Below are 14367 nucleotides of genomic sequence, written 5' to 3'. Positions count from 1 at the left end.
TGAAATCATAGGAGACGCGAAAAACCGCATCTCCTGTGAGAGGGGTCATTGGAGACGCGTTTTTACAAACTAGTGTCTCCAATGACTCTTACATAGGAGACGCGGGTAAACAACCTGTCTCTCCTATGACCCTCACATAGAAGACATGGGTTCTTAACCGGCGTCTCCTTTAACTTCACATAGGAGATGCGGGTTGTTAACCAGTGTCTCCTATGATGAATTAAAAAAAGAAAAAAAAAGGAGGGCACAATGTACCCTTATATACATCACATATACACATGTTTTATCCATTTTTTACATCACAAATTCACATTCTTTATCCACTGTATACATTACAAATGCAGTCCTCGTACAAAGTTGAGATCTTATTTTGGTGCACACATCCAGTAATGTCTGTGCATTAGAATAATCACCATAGTGGGCTTAAAACATTAAAATCAGTACCACCTTAGTAGGCACCATACAATCTAGCTAGACATGCACTGAATCAAGTATTGTAAAGACAAGTAGCGCAAAACAATTGAATCTTATCTACTGATTCAACTCCCAACTAAAAGTATAAGCACTGTCTTGTGCGCATCTTCAGGAGACTCATCGCCACTGCAAAAGACAAAATAAACAAATAGTATTAGAGCATAACATTGCAGCTATACTAAAAAGAATGGAAGGATATGTCTACAGGGTGAAAATGATTGTGCTAAGGTACCATCAAGTAAACTACAAAGAACAGCTTAAGATATGCAATGCCATGTATGATTTGCATATGGGGGAAAAACTTGAGGGAAGCTAAAATTTTCAAGTTTCGCACATCACTCCAGAATCCAGATAGCACAAGACACTCAGGACTCGTATCTCACCTCAGACTCACTTGGAAGACTGAGCTTCTACACAAGGTACTTTTGAATAGATGAAGCGGGTACATTTTCGTCTCTGTGGTAATACAATTAGCATATCAGATTCAATGAGAAATAATAGTATCTCAATTCACAAAATAATACAAAACCCAATTATCAATATCATAAACACATAACTCAAGGTTATGTATGGAAAGATTTAGAGCATTAAGCAGTTTATGCATCTTAAGAAAAAAAAATGCAGTGACAAGTACCTCCACTTGAGCATCCTCCAAAGTGATCCGCTTCACCAGCTTGATTATTCTGTATGTAATCAGTGATCAAGTTAAGAACAGTTGTATTAGAGCTAGCAGTCGTCACAAGAAGCATGTGCGTGCGTGTTTACGGCGCTGCTGAAAATTGGGGCTGGCATCAATTCGTACTGCGAAGGGTCCTCAAGTCACTCTACGTGACCAATGGCTCCTTCACAATCGCGTGCAGGATCAAAGTTTTGCAGAAGGACCCCTTGGACGTGCCACCCCCCGACATTGGGAGCCATCTTGGGCGCTTGCTGGAGTGCCCGGACGGCGGCGGCTCTGATGTTACCTTCGTCCTCGATGGCGAGGAGTTCCCCGCTCACCGGGCTGTGCTCGCTGCCCGCTCGCCGGTCTTCAAGGCACAGCTACTGGGCTCCATGGCTGATGCCAGCATGCCATCCATCACCTTGCATGACATCGCGCCGGCGACCTTCAAGGTCATGCTTCGCTTCATGCAGTGGCGGAGCTCGTCAAGAAATTTAGGTGGGGCATAATTTGTTATGTTATGTTACGGCCAAAATGAATGTCAAATATAGTATTAATTCAACAAATACCAACTAAACCATAGGAAGAAGATCCAACTAAACTTATGAATGAAAGAAGAAATTAGTTAGTTAGTGTATAATATATTATATATGATTATCTAAAAATAGAACACATATCACCCTAACAATTTCCTTCAAAAAATCATCCTAACCAGCTGGCCCTGCACTGCAGGACTGAGATGCTGAGGCAGGCAGGCGGCAGCCGTCGTTTTTTCATTTCTATATTTAAAAAAAAATTCAAAAATATATGCCCGTTTGGATAAATTGTAAATATACTTCCCTGCCGCCCGTTGCCCAGGCGACCGGGCACCGGTCGCCCCCCTACGGGCGACAGGGGACTAAATGGCGCGGGGGGCAGGCGGGGCCGGGGCGGGGGGGGGGGGGGGGGGGGCGTCGCCCGCCCCTGGGGCGACGGGGGCCGGTCGCCCCCCCCCCCCAACGGGCGACAGGGCATGGCTGCCCTATTTAAACCCCCCCTCTCACCTCTCATTCTATTCTCAAAAATTCCAGAAAAAATAGAAAAAAGAAGAGATGGGTGAGAAGAAGGAAAGCGACGAAGCTCTGCCGGAGTGCGCATCTGTGATCTGCAGGTATTAACGTTTGACCTTCCACGTAGTTGCGTTGTTTTTTATTGTAATTTATTTTAAGTAGTGTCGTAGTAGTTAATTTCTAGCAGTAGTTTGCGGATATATTATTTACGTTGTATGAAATTATTTCTGGAATATCACAACACGCGTTTATTACAAAATCTTTAGTATTAGAGATTACTTTATAAATTAGATTTGTTTTCTAGCAGTGTTGTGTATCATCATCAATTCCCATTGCTCACCGTCTACCACCCAATTCACAAGACCGTGCACGGTCATAAGATGGGTCTCCGGATTAACCCGGAAACCACGCTGCAGCCACTTGTATATGGATCCGAAACTCATCTCTAGAGGTTTATCTATACCGCTAGATGTGCAGTTAAATGCTGACAAATCTACTCCATTTGGTCCATACAAAACACTGTAGTCACAAAAAAAACTTGAAACTGCATCTTGCTCGACGTATCTGTGCATCAACGAATACTTATGCAGGCATACTCTTTATTTCACTACGTTATTCAATAATCTATACAAACTACGTATGAAAATCAACTACAACATATAAGTATTCCGGTCTACGTATATAACTAACGTGTAAATTATCCACCGATTCGTATGCATACGTATACTACATATGCGATCCATAAAATAATTCTATTCTAATTCATTTATAAATACGTCTAAAAATAATTTGTATTGTACTAACTTCTAATTCTTAATTTTCTACAAATTAATTCATTACCTCCATATTAATATTATTCTAATTCAAAATTAATTTCTAAGCACATGTCTGAAATTACTGAAATAGCAAAACAGCGAAATAATCCTATTATAATCTAATACAATCTAAAACAAATCTAATTTATAAAGTAATCTCTAATACTAAAGATTTTGTAATAAACGCGTGTTCTGATATTCCAGAAATAATTTCATACAACGTAAATCATATATCCGCAAACTACTGCTAGAAATTAACTACTACAGCACTACTTAAAATAAATTACAATAAAAAACAACGCAACTACGTGGAAGGTCAAACATTAATACTTGCAGATCACAGATGCGCACTCCGGCGGGGCTTCGCCGCTTTACTTCTTCTCACCCATCTCTTCTTTTTTTCTATTTTTTCTGGAATTTTTGAGAATAGAATGAGGGGTGAGAGGGAAGGGAGGTTTAAATAGGGCAGCCATGCCCTGTCGCCCTTGGGGGGCACCGGCACCCCGTCGCCCCAGGGGCGGGCAACACCCCCCCTGCCTGCCCCCGCGCCATTTAGCAGTTTGCCCCCTGTCGCCTGTAGGGGGCGACCGGTGCCCGGTCGCCCGGGCAACGGGTGACAGGGGTGTATATTTATAATTTATCCAAACGAGCATATATTTTTGAATTTTTTTAAATATAGAAATGAAAAAAAAACGCGCGGCAGCCGTGCAGGTTAGCCTGGCAAGGGGCGCTAGCGGGCTGCATAGGCAGCAGCAAGCGGGTTGCAGCTAGGCCTAGGGCGCGGCAGCTGCGCGCTATGGGAATACACGCAGCGAACGGCGTCGCTCGACTGCTGCACCTCAGGAAGGGTAGTACTAGGGGCTCCTTCTGGCAGTAGGTGGGGCAGCTGCCCCACCCTGCCGCATGGGGAGCTCCGCCTCTGGCTTCATGTACACCGATGCTTGGCCTGCGGATGCTGAGCTCGGGGACTCCCCGGACGAGATGCTGCAGCATCTGCTCGCTGCAGCAGACCGGTTCGCGTTGGATCGCCTGAAGCTTCTGTGTGCGAGCAAGCTCTGGGATAATGTGTCGGTGGATACGGTTGCCGCTACTTTGATGTGTGCCGAAACATACAATTGTCCGGAGCTGAAAAAGAAGTGCATTGGTTTCTTCGGGGAGGGGAAGAACTTCAAGACAAAGGCTTTGTTGACAGATGGTTTTGTTCAGCTGGCACAACAATTCCCATCGATTCTTCATGAGCTAAGGGATAAGGTTGGAGGATAGAGGCAGCATGTGTATTTATACAGGCTAGCATATGGCTATAGTAGTACTAGTTTTATGGCATTTTGAGTTTGGCAAAAGCTGTCTAAAACGATTGGAAAGTGTTTGACTTTTCGGTTTGCAAGTGTCGCCACTATTATGTTACTATCATGCAGACTTTTTATTATCCAATCGACAATTTGGTAAGTGAAGCCGTTATTGTATTTTATTTCTATTATATATTGCTTGTCTTGCATATTTGTATCATAAATTCACAATGAAAATATATATGTTTATGTGTTTTTCTTAAATTAGTTTGAAATTTTCTTAAATTAGTTGAGATGTATGTGCCGCAGACACATTTTTCAAAAATACAATAGGCCAAAGAAATATTTACAGTAAATTAATAAATATTGGGCACCCTTAAATTAATAAAAAACTTATGATGCTTTAAATTTAATTGCACCAAACAACATTTGAATCAATAGTTTCTGAACCTTATATTTATGAGTGAATCCTTTAATTCTCAAATTTAGAATTAATAAAGAAACAAAATCATTTGATGATATTATACATGCCAATATAAAAAAAACCACAAACAACACTTGAATAAAGTCACTGTAAATGCAACAAGAAATGAAAAATACAACCGAAAGGATATCATGCAAATCAATTGACCAGTTGATATCCGGTCGCTTGCATGATCATTTTTACAACAATGAACAAATAATTGAGCATCCTTAATCATTGTAAATGCAATGAATGGAAAAAAAATGTAAGTGAAAGGGAATTGCACAACAAACAATTGATTAGTCGATTGGACAGCTGCTTGCGCAATCAATTTTTGATCAGAAGGTTCTTGGTGGCCATCACATAACTTTATTTAATAAAATAAACCTAGACAAACTAAATTAGAATAGATGGTAACTGAAAACAAATGTAAATTCAACGTAAATTGGACGCTGTGGACCTCTAGGAACAAACGGATGATCGAAAAGAAGTTCCCACGTAACCCCACTGAACTTTTGTTCAAATTCAACGTCTTTCTGTAGAAATGGAAGGTATTACTGCAGGGCATCGAAAGAAGCAAGGTCGACGGATGGACTAACCAAGTGAAGGGATGGCTGGAGAAGTTCATGGCGGCGCTGCGTAATAGACCATCGGAAGAACCCTTCTTGTGATGCGCTTTCTTTTGTCTCTCTTAGTTTTGTATTCAGACTGAACCTTCTGTTGTTTAGTATCTCTGTAAGCGTTTAGGGGGGTACTTGTGTGTGTTTGGAGGCCTATGCGCTCCTTCTTAGTTTTCCTGTGCTTGTTAAGCTGGTGTCGGACACCAGCACGCCTTTGTAACCAAACCCGTTATTCGCTTTCTATAAAAGCAGGGTGAACCCTTTATAAAAAAAACACATGTAAATAATTCCATAAAAAACATTTATGAATGCATGCATACATAGCTAGTACCTACTCCCTCTGTCCTGAAATGTAAAGCATTTTGGATTTTTCTAAGTCAAACTGTTTTAAGTTTGACCAAGTTTATGGAAAAGAGTAATAATATTTTGAATATCAAATGAGAATAATTAGATTTATTATGAAATATATTTTCATAACTTACTTATTTATTGTGTTTGATGCTAATATTCTTCTCTATAAATTTGGTCAAACTTAGGCTATTTTGACTTTAGAACAAAACAAAATGTCTTACATTACAGGATAGAGGGAGCGTGTCTATATTGGTTTCGGAGGTATACTCTCCTAACACCTATGGATGTGATGGAGATGTCGGAACAACTACAATAGAGAAGAAGATATGTTATGTACTTATGTGTATGTTTAGGTAGAGCTACGGCCTCCTTATCTTATATAGGCTCGAGGAGAGGAGTCAGCACTATTGAAGTCAATTAATTGTGGAAGGGAAGAAAAGTAATAAGGGCAAGTATTATAGGCTACAAGCAGACTGAATCCTACGTGAACGAAAGAGAAGAAAGCGGGCGTTTTGCTCACGGCCGGCTTAAGCGTCCGCTCTGCTCCCTGCTTTCTGCTTAAGATCGACCGGAGGCCTAGTTACCTTTATGCTTTCTGTTTGCTTCGCATGTAGCCCAGCGGGCTTGTAATGGGAAATTCGTACTACATATCCACTAGATGATGTAATAATTAAACCCATGTATGCACTTTTACGATGGTATGACTATGATTACTGCCTGAGGTGTATTCTGTATGTGATAGCGACTAATTTAGGGACTATCACAACGATACAGGGAGTAGAGTTGTCCGTACGGAAACCCCCGGTTCGTTTCATTATGGACTCTAGAACTTTTAAGTACTAAACTATGATGTAATGAATTTAATTGGAGCTTGGCTGCACTCTTTTTTCTCTCTAGGGTTTCTCACAAGGGTGAGTTTTATCTAGAGAGGTTTTTAATGAGGCAACCATTGCACAAGCTCCTAATTAATCTTTTGTTAGCTCTTGCCTGTTGGTGTCTTTGTGTGATGTTCAATTTCTCTGTTATTTTCTAAAATTGCATGAAATTATGAGTTGAACAAGGAGTTGTGACATTGTCGTGCTAGTGTCGGCACTAGCCCGGCACGACACGGCTAAGTCTTGACCGTATCGTGCTAGTGCCTGAATCTCGGCACAGTGGCATTAAGTGGCATGGCACGACTAATTGCCGTGCTAGATAGTGCCGTGCCGACGACATGCCATGCTGCTGTGTCGTGCGGCCCGTTTGGACAAGTATAATTATGATCCTTTGTATCATAATCTTGTATAAGCTCAGGTCAGCGGGTTGTCGCTCTGCAGTTGAAGATTAGGAAAACAGTATGGGAATCTGCACACTATATAGCTTGCACTTGCAGTTAGTATGAAACTTAGATGAAACGTTCTCAATTTGCATTTTTTGTCTTTTAGTTGGGAATTTGCAGTTTGCATTTACCAACTCAACAATGCCTAGGAATGAAATGGATCGTCATATCAGAAATTTGGAACTTGCCATGAACGCCAGAGAATTGCTCCCATGAGGTGTTCTTCTTCCTCGTTAGGCTCGGAGCCGGAAGGAGCATGGACATGGATTCGGATGGGATGGAGCAGAACGTTGGTCTTGCATTGCTCGCGACCTCGATCGAAGAGTCCACCAACCACCATTCAGCACGGGATCTTCAGAAGCCGACTCTGAAGTCTGAATTCCGTGGCCACGAACGCCAAGTACCAGTTCCCTTCTCCGGACTCCAGGCTCCAGCACCGACTGTGCGGGTCCATGTCGATCGCTCGCCGTCGCACTTCAGCGCGCGCAGTGGCGGTGCGCACGCGCGGGCGTGCAGCTGCCGGCGCGCGGCGCGCGGCGCGTATAAATTAAAGAGGGAGGCGCCACCGAGAGCGCACGACGACGCCAGTGCAAGGGCTCGGCGGCGGCAGAGTCATCTCCAGGAGCAAGAACATGTGATCCGGCGGCCGAGGGACTCGCCGGCGCTTGGACGGTGTTTGGGGTACCGACCCGGCGGACGGTATTTCAAATACCGTCCGCACCCTGACGACCTACCGTCCGTCCGATGCAACGCGTGCGGTCGAGATTGGGCGCGTCGCGGATGGCGTCTTTCTTGTCAGGGCCGCGCGGCGGCTGGCCGGTGGCCGCGGTGGTTCGGTGGCTCGGGAAAGGCAGCGGATTGCCGGCGGCGTGGTGCGAGCGCGGTCATACATGTTCATGGAATCGGCAGCAACCAAGAGCCTGTTCGCGACGCGGCGTGCCGGCGTGGCACCTGCGAGCAGGGCGTGGCGACACGGAAGAGACGACCGCGCGGCGAACGCTTGTGGCGGCGCGCAGCAACCGCGTAGCATCATGGAGGAAGAGACGACGAAGAGATACGCGGGCAGGATATGGCCGGGGCGCCGCCGCCACGGCGTGCGGCATGAAGCCGGCCTTCAACTTTCCCGTGACCCCTGGGGGTTGTCGTCGTTGCTTGATCACCCTTGCTGCGTGCAAGATGCAGCGACGCGAAGCTGTCAGGATCATGGGAGGGTCGTCGGGGACGGCCGGGGTGCGGCAATGCTCCGGCGAGCAGCGGCATCAACCGTTTCATGCGACGCCCGGGGTCGGGGGGTGGACGGTATTTCAGATACCGTCCGCCCCCAGGGTAGCTAGCATCAGTCCGATCCCGCTTCTGCGGACCAGATTACGCGCATCATCGCGAGAAACATCTTCCTCCTGACCTCCTCGTCAACCTCTGACGGCTCCCGAGTCCGAGACCGTGCGCATCCCCGGCGGGCGCCTCGCCGGCTCACCTGACGGCGGGCGAAGGTTCACGCCAGCGGCTACCTGGCACGTGTCTGTAGAGATGTCGCAGCCGCCGGCATTCTCTACGCCAACATTCCCTGGCTTCTCTACGCTGAAGCCTAGAGGAGTCAGGAGTGGAGGCTGTCTCGCGGCCGTGAGCCATCCTTGTCTCCGGTTCAGACTGACGGCGGCGCGCTACTGGCCTCTGCTTCCGATGCAGATTACTGTGCCGTCACTGGCCGGCGGCGATACTAGAGTAGACCTGTGCCTCCTCATCTCTCCGGCAAGTGAAGGGCACAAGGGCCGTGTTTGGTTCCCAAAATCAAAATTCCAAAAAAATTTTCCGGCACCTGCATGGAGACTTAAATCTAGACGAAATAAAAAACGTATTGCGACTGCTGTCTGTAAATGGCGAGACGAATCTAATGAACCTAATTAGGCTGTAATTAGATGCTAAATTGCTACAGTAATGCTACAGTAAATAACCTCTAATGATAGATTAATTAGGCTCATTTTCGTCTCGCGATTTACAGACGGGTTCTGTAATTATTTTTATGATTAGTCTATGTTTAGTATTTTAAATATAGAAAGATGCCTTTTCAAAAATTTTACAGCCTGCAACCAAACACGGAGAAGACTGGTAGAGTTATCCCAGAATATCTCCCCTCATTCCTGGCCGGTGCAGTCACTTTGCGTTCACACGTCAGCGCCAGTACAGCAACCTATGTTGTCCAGGGCAAAGTTCATCATGCTTTTGTGTTTAATTCAACCACGCATTGCTGTGCAGTAATAAACATTTAAGAGTTAAGACTAGCAAACTGGAGGAAAATGCGAGTGCAAATTAGATGTGTCAGAGCCTGGAGTTTCTGTATCTGATCAAGAACAAATGCTTTGTACAAATTGCTTCTTCAGAGAAGCAGCGTGTGTGTATAGTGACAGACATATGAAAAACTGCATGACTCTAACTATGACAACACCACAGAGTAGCTGTACGGACTTTGAAGAATAAGAGACTCTGAAGGTTCACCATCAATGGGTCAAGGCAAAAATTGACGGCAAGACATGTCTGACATCTTGGGTCAGTGTTCTCCATGGAACGGTTATTTCGGTCAGGTCTGCCGCTCGCCGATCATTCTGATTTTTTCATGGTTCAGTGTGGACTGAATAGGAGACCTTTACAGCAATAGACACTTCAAGGTGACAACTGATCCTAATTGCTCATTCAGATGGCACATTTTGTCTCGACACCTAACAGTAGCAACTCATTTTCAGTGTCTCTGTATCTCTAAAAATTATGAGATACACAGGATATGAAAATGATTGAATTAGAAGAGGAGGTTATTGCAGACTGGCAATACTGAAATGAGTTCGTTGAATTTTGAAGCTGAAAGATGGAAGAACATGGTGATGAGGGCATCCCTCCCAACGATACAACCATGCCTACTACGCAGCAAGGACCAATGACAAGAGCCCGTGCACGAGAGCTAAATTATCAGGTAAACTCGTTCCTTGCTGTCCATAAACCTTCATCCATGAATGGGGTACTACTAAATTCTTGTGATGTTTTTCTTATGCTTAGGAACTTGGAACATGAACCAGATTGGAGGGAGAGCAAACACGATAAGAAAGAGCCTGTGGATGATCAGATCGGACCATACCAGTTCGGACCTCCAGGCAGGGGTAATTTCGGAAGGCCATAACTCTTAGCTCCGTATATTGATTGAAGTCCATGAGTATTTGTTGGAAAGCTCTTGAACTCTATTTTCATATGGATCCAACCTCATGACGAAATTCCAAAGAAGCTAAGCAGAATTACCAAAACGACGTTTAGTCTTCCAGTCTTGGGCTAAGGCCCTTGTATCTAGTCCAGCCCACCAGGGGCCCTTTCTAAGTTAGGGTTTACACCCCCCACGCCTCTTGGCTGCTTCCCCACCTATATAAACCACCAGCAGCCATCATTTGAGACTTGGGTTTTGCTTTGTTGTAAGTTTAGCTTCTGCTAATTCCTGGTGAGCGCGTGTGTTGATTAGACCACCCGTTTGCTTGATTCAGAACCCCAAACTTGTGTGTATCATATTCATCCTTTGGGCAAGGTCTATATGTTGTTTGCTTGTTCACTTGTTCTTACTTGTTATTCGATTTGCTTGCAGGTTCAAGGTTGATCTTGGCACAGCAAGAACAACACAAATTGGAGGCGGTGTAACTGTCGCTAAGGCGCAGCGCAGCCCTTGTGGTGTTGTAGTCGGGCAGCAAAACGTCAATCCTCCTCAAATCGAGTTATCTCCCCACTCTCATCGAAAGATCGGGAACAAACCCCAGTGGGTTCCATCACATGGCAAGGGGACATGACAAACATATGTGGCTCTACTGTATAGTCAGCTTTCTAAACAAACATCAGTACCGAAAGATCGGTGTTAATTTGACAAAAATGATAGGTTTCTCCCTCTGTATATTCAGCTTTCTGAACAAACATGAGTACTGCATTATTCAGCCCATGCTATAGAACTAGACATCCTTTGACATTCAGACGACAATCTACTATCCATTTGGCCTTTGTAGTTTTTTTTCAAAAGGACTGCTCTTCACTCTTCAGTTCACAGAATGCCAAAAAGATAGACAAAAAGTTGTTCAGCTCCTTATTATAGCCCAGACAACAATAATTGAGATCATATTATAACAGTTCAACTTCTTCAAATTTGTGTAGTTCTTCTTTGTACTTCCGGCCATCACTGTATTACGTACACAGAATCACAATCCTGCAATTTAGTATGCGTATTCACATGAACATATGCTTCTTCTCTAAAGATTGGATGGTACATGCTTCTTTCATTTCTCTCTCCCATGATTGATTCATAATCCTGCAAATTTCCAGGATATTTGCTCACATCCAAACATGCTGCTTCGCTGAAAATTCAAATTGCACTCTCTTGTCATTTCTCTCTTCCAAAAATCAGATTCAGGGTGCACTGCTTTCTGCAGAGCAGAATGACTGTACCATTTATTCTTGACTAGCTCTGTCAGACTTATCCTTGGTCTTCAACACAACAACGACTGTGGTTTTCTTGATTAACAAATAGACATGAATTTGAACGAAACTGCTCTCAAATTTTGCTCCTGCATGCGATGGCCGCCGTCGAAGTCGAAGCTTGCCAACCGCCGGGGCGTCTCCCCAGGCCAGCAGACGCTTTCGCCCAGAACGGATCGTGATAGCTCCGGCAAGGTTCTCGGGGTCCTCGACGCCCGGCGGGCGCTCGCCGACGAGCCCGAGCGACGCCGCGTCGAGCTCCCTCATCCGCTTGACGAGGAGTCGAGGACGAATGAGCCGCTGACCAATGTCCACGACCGATCTGGACCGCTCGTGCTTGATCTAACGGACGACAGGGCCACCAGGGGTGGACGGTGTTTCAAATAGCGTCCACCCCTGGTGCTTGTTCCGCTCGCCGTCCGCTCCTGGTCTGCGGATCGTCCGCCTCCGCTGCACGCCGGAGCTCCGCGGCACCCCAGGACCGCCGCCTCTTCCGTCCAGGTCTCCTCTCCCGTGACCTTGTGACGAAACTCGCATCTTCTTTCATGGCCACGGGCAGTAGGCACTACTACAAAAAATCATTAATCGAGGCGGGCGAAAACAATTAACCGAGGTGGTTTTCGCAACCGTCTCGGAGGCGCCGTCACGGTTAATCGGGTTTTAACCGAGGCGGTTTTGCTACCCGCCTCGGTTAATGAAAAAAATTAAAAAAAAGGAAAAAGCCCGGCAGGCCCATTCTGGGCCCGCCAAGCCCGTCGTCGTCGTGCCCCCACCGGGGAGCCCTGCTGCCGCCACCCACCCGCCGTCGTGCCGGAGGTCCGCCATTGCCGTGGAGGCCCCGTGCCGCCGTCCCACCGCCGCCGGAAGGGAGCCGGACCTGCCCCCCCCCCCCCCCCCCCCCGCCGCGCCATCCGGCGCGACGGATCCGCAGCTCTAGGCCGCCGCCCAGGCTGGCCGGTGTCTGGATGCGCCCCCCGCTGCTGTGCCAGGCTCGCCGACGCCTTGATCCGCAAGCCTGACGTCGCGCCGGGCTCGCTGGAGCCTCGATCCGCCCGCCCGCCGCCGCGTCGGGCTCGCCCGCGCCTAGATCCGCCCGCCGACCGCTGGAGCCTGGATCCGCCCCCCGCCGCCGCGCTCGAGGCCTTGCTCCGCCCTGGCTGCGGACGAGCGAGGGTGCCGCACAAGGACGGCCCACCATGCGGATCCGCTCGGAGGGACAGGAGAGGAGGGAGAGCGGTGCACATCCACTTAGGGAGGGAGAGGAGACCGGCGCGCAAAGGGAGGGGAGAGGAAAGCGGCGCGGCAGGGAGGGGAGGCTGAGGGTGAGGGAGAGTGAGGAAACCCTAAGTTACCGTATATATATTTAGTAGGAGGTACCAGGCTGAGATGGGCTCTCTGGCCTCTGACATGGGCCAATATTATTCGAGGCGGGCCTTATATTGTACCCATCTATGTTAATTGATTTTACAAGGCGGTTTTTTGTAATCACCTCCGTTAATAAAAAATGACCGCTTTGGTTAATCGCGGGCATTAACTGAGGCGGTTAAAAGCTCTGCCCGCCTCTAAGGCAAGTTTGAAGTGCCTCGCAAAATATAATTTTGTAGTAGTGAGGCAAGGAGCAAGGAGCAAGGAGCGGAGTTCATGCCGGCCGGGTTCAGCAGCAGCTGCGGCAGGCGCTCGGCACCGTGCATGGCCGCGCGCGGCGACGGCCTCCGCTGCTTAGTAACAAGCTTGCTATTTCCAGGGGCGTCGACGGCCGGCGGGCCCGAGCAAAGCCGCGTCGAGCTCCCGCGCCTGCCTGCCTGACGAGGGACGAGGACAAACCGAGTCGTTGACCAAAGTCCACGCCCCATCTGGGCCGCTCGTGATCAATCCGACGGACGGCAGGGGCCGGACGGTAATTGAAATACCGTCCACCCCTGGACCCTGGACCCTGGTCGGTGTTTGCTTCGCCGTCCACCATGACCGTCCCGTCCGCCTTCGCTGCGTGCCGGCGATCTCGCCGGCCATGCGATTACGCTGACGTCGTCCGCGGTGACGCAGGAGCAGGACGGCGCCGACGTCGCGCCACCGCTGCCTGGAGAAGCTGGACGGTGTGAGCCAGGCGGGAGTTGTCGGCGGGGCTAAGAGATGGAGGGGTGGCACTCGGAGCGCACAGCGGATGCGAACTGCCACCTGCCAATTGCGGCGGCGGCGGCGCGGTGTGCAGGACAACAGGAGAAAAGACGCCATAGGCGGTGGTCTCTGGGAATCGCCGGCGCTCGGGCGAGCCATGGCGTGCCTCGGAGACGGCATCCTCGCGACCCCGCGGGGTGGACGGTGTTTGGGATACCGTCCGGGTGGACGGTATTTGAAACACCGTCCACCCCTTGAGTGCCTAGTAGCCGTCCGTTCGAGCATATGGCCCAGATCAAGAGAGTCTCTTCCTCTTCATCTTCCTCATCAGCCTTGGACTCTGACGGGTCCATGCCGCTCGAGTTCCCCGCCGGGTCAGAGCTCCGCCGCCGGCCGGCCCCGCTCCTTTATCTGCGGCTCCTCGCTGCCTTTTGCCCAGGCAGAAGGGAGGAGCTGAGACGGCGGCCGCATGCCCATGTGCAGGCGCTGACCTCGCCGGAAGGCCGCCAATATGGAGAGTTAAATTTGTCATATCCTAAAATTAGCCTTTTATTTTGCCATGTCCTGTTCACCAATGGCATGTGTGTCCGAGTCCGGGAGAATCGAGTAAAGACGGTGGCGAGCTGGTACAGCTGAGTTAAATGGAAGGTTGACAGTAACAGCAACAGCACCCTTCCTTGCTCTCTTGTTAAGGTTCATTGGTTACACCATACTTCAGAGCTAG

General features: G+C 48.0%; 1 long non-coding RNA gene across 1 annotated transcript; it reads right to left on the bottom strand.

Annotated features, from left to right (window-relative positions):
• Window positions 1-242: 242 nt before the first annotated feature.
• On the bottom strand, window positions 243-1536 carry LOC120668543. Its single transcript, XR_005672477.1, has 3 exons — window positions 1109-1536; window positions 858-930; window positions 243-600 (listed from the first exon to the last, which is right to left on the bottom strand). It is a non-coding gene; the product is annotated as an uncharacterized LOC120668543 (long non-coding RNA).
• Window positions 1537-14367: the final 12831 nt, after the last annotated feature.

Source organism: Panicum virgatum, chromosome 4N, assembly GCF_016808335.1.
Source record: "Panicum virgatum strain AP13 chromosome 4N, P.virgatum_v5, whole genome shotgun sequence".
NCBI classification, from domain to species: Eukaryota; Viridiplantae; Streptophyta; class Magnoliopsida; order Poales; family Poaceae; genus Panicum; species Panicum virgatum.
Note: the sequence above shows the minus strand (reverse complement) of the source record. Positions and strands in the feature narration are given on the sequence as shown.